Source organism: Bos taurus, chromosome 9, assembly GCF_002263795.3.
Source record: "Bos taurus isolate L1 Dominette 01449 registration number 42190680 breed Hereford chromosome 9, ARS-UCD2.0, whole genome shotgun sequence".
NCBI classification, from domain to species: Eukaryota; Metazoa; Chordata; class Mammalia; order Artiodactyla; family Bovidae; genus Bos; species Bos taurus.
Window position 1 is genome coordinate 38,147,231 of NC_037336.1, and position 3,191 is coordinate 38,150,421.

At 40.0% G+C, this 3,191-nt stretch overlaps 1 pseudogene; it reads left to right on the top strand.

Moving 5' to 3' along the window:
- The first annotated feature begins 328 nt into the window (after window positions 1-328).
- Window positions 329-1,185, top strand: LOC112448100 (nucleophosmin-like; annotated as a pseudogene).
- Window positions 1,186-3,191: the final 2,006 nt, after the last annotated feature.

Genomic DNA, 3,191 nt, shown 5'->3' on the forward strand with positions numbered 1-3,191 from the left:
TATTAAGGGTGAGAAGAATTAAGCCTCATTAATTTTGTGACTAATAAGCCCTCAAATATTTATTGAAATGACTTTAACTTAATTGAATTGAATTATATTGACTTGAATCAGGACAATTATAAGTCACTGCCACTATACTTAAATCTCCAATCTAACTAAAGAATTAAAATATAAATGCATGAAATTTTGAATGGTACAACTATGAATAACAAAACATGACTATATATAATTTTAAATAATGACTGTTCTCCAGAACAGTAGTTGTTTATCTCTGTCCACCTTCTCTCCAACCAAACATGTGCCATCAACCTCATGGAAAATTCAGTGAATGGGGGGATGGACCTTGAGTTTCCAGAACTATCTTTTTGGTTGTGAACTAAAGGCCAAAGAAGATTATGATGAATATGAGCAACAGTTACCTTAAGAACAGTCCATTCAAGGGCTAGTGCAAAGGATGAATTGCACACTGTTGAAGCAGAGGCAGTGAGTTATGAAAGCAGTCCACTTAAAGTCGCACTGGCAACTTTGCAAATGTCTACTCAGCCAACAGTGTCCTGTGAGAGCTTTGAAATACCACCACCTGGGATCTTACAGTTGAAGTGTGGTTTGGGGCTTGTGCATATTAGTGCACACACTTAGTAGCTGTAAAGGAAGATACAGATTCAAAAGATAAAGAGGAGGATGTGAAACTCTTTAAGTATATCTGGAAAACCTTCCTTCCCCCAGAAGTGATATCAAGTTAACAGAAAAAAGTAAAATTTGCTGCTGCTAAAGATGACTGTGATGTTGATTTTGATAATAGGAAAGCTAAAGAAAAAAAGCTCCAGTAAAGAAATCCATATAAGATACTCCAGCCAGAAAAATGCACAAAAAACAAACCAGAATGGAAAAAACCTCGAAAACTTCAACAACAAGATCAAAGGTCAAGAATTCTTAAAAAAAAAAATAGGAAAGAACTCCTAAAACACTGAAAGAATCTAGTTCTGTAGAAGACATTAAAGCAGAAATACAAGCAAGTATAGAAAAAGACGGCTTCCCAGAGTGGAAGCCAACTTCATCAACTATGTGAAGGATTATTTCCAGATGACTGACCAGGAGTCTACTCAAGATCTCTGGCAGGGGAAGTGGAGGAAGTCTCTTTTAAAAAAAATAAGTTTAAATGGTTTATTAAAATTTTCCATCTAATTTCATTTCTGTAACAATTGACATCTGGCAGTCCTTTTCATAATGAAGAAGAGAACCATCCCTACCATGTCTGATAAATGTTACCCAGATTCCATTGCCAAGAGTGTGCTGTCCAAAATGCCTAGTTTAGTTTTTAAAGAAGGAACTCCACCCTTTGCTTGGTTTTAAGTACACATGAAATGTTATCATAGGGCATAGGTATAGTGGTAGGAAGACAAATGGAAATGGTGAGGAGACAAATATACACATGAAATAAATTCAAGATGTTAAATAAAAAATCAATCAATGTAATCACTGTATCATGTCTGACTCTTTGAGACCTCATGGACTAGAGCCTGCCAAGTTTCTCTGTCCATGGGATTTCCCAGGCAGGAATACTGGGGTGGGTTGCCATTTCATTCTCCAGGGGATCTTCCTGGAGTCAAACCTGATTTTCTTGTGGCTCTTGCATTCGCAGGCAGCTTCTTTCCAACTGAGCCACCTTCAGTTCATTTCAGTTCAGTTGCTCAGTCGTGTCCAACTCTGCGACCCCATGCACTGCAGCACACCAGGCCTCCCTGTCCATCGCCAACTCCCAGAGTTTACTCAAACTCATGTTCATTGAGTCAGTGATGCCATCCAACCATCTCATCCTCTTTCATCCCCTTCTCCTCCTGCCTTCAATCTTTCCCAGCATCAGGGGCTTTTCCAAGGAGTCAGTTCTTCGCATCAGGTGGCCAAAGTACTGGGAGTTTCACCTTCAGCATCAGTCCTTCCAAAGGACTGATTTCCTTTAGGATGGACTGGTGGGATCTCCTTGCAGTCCAAGGGATTCCCAAGACTCTTCTCCAACACCACAGTTCAAAAGCACCAATCTTTAGCACTCAGCTTTCTTTACAGTCCAACTCTCACATCCATACATGACTACTGGAAAAACCATACCTTTGACTAGATGGACCTTTGTTGGCAAAGTAATGTCTCTGCTTTTTAATATGCTTGTCTAGGTTGGTCACCTTAGATAAATATAAATAATGATAGACACACAGAAAGTTGCAAAAATGGCACACAGAATCCCATTGATCTTTTACACAGCTTCCATAGTGCCACCTTATATGACTGTAGTATAATACCAAAACCAGGGAACTGACATTGGTACTGATAACTACAGTCTTCATTTGATGTTCACTTTTTGCCTGCTACTCAATTGTGTGTACATGTGTGTGTGTGCTTATAAGCACATGTAGTTCTATGAAATTTAATCCCCTGTATAGAATTGTGTAACCACTACCAAGTCAGGACACAGAACTATTCCCTCACCACAAAGCAACTCTTTTTGTATACCCCATTGTAATCACACCTACCTTCTACCACAGTCACTAATCTGTTCTCCATTTTTATTGCTTTGCCATTCCGAGAATGTTATATAAGTAGAATCATATAGTATGTAACCTTCAGAGACTGTCTTTTTCCATTAAGCATAATGCCCCTGAAATCCATCTAAGTTGATCCATTATGGCAATAGTTTGTTTTTTATGGTTGAGTAGTATTCCATGATAGGAGAAGGCAATGGCAACCCACTCCAGTACTCTTGCCTGGAAAATCCCATGGATGGAGGAGCCTGGTGGGCTGCAGTCCATGGGGTCGCAAAGAGTTGGACACGACTGAGAGACTTCACTTTCACTTTTCACTTTCATGCATTGGAGAAGGAAATGGCAACCCACTCCAGTGTTCTTGCCTGGAGAATCCCAGGGACGGAGAAGCCTGGTGGGCTGCCATCTATGGGGTCACACAGAGTCGGACACAACTGAAGCGACTTAGCAGCAGCAGTAACAAATTATTTGTAGCTTGCCATGCAATTAGAACCTGAGAATTTACTCTTTTTTAATCAAAAGTTATAAATGATCCTGAGGCACAATAATATTTGATTGACATAGGAGCCTGGTAGGCTGCAGTCCATGGGGTCGCTACAAGTCGGACACGACTGAGCGACTTCACTTTCATTCTTCACTTTCATGCATTGGAGAAGG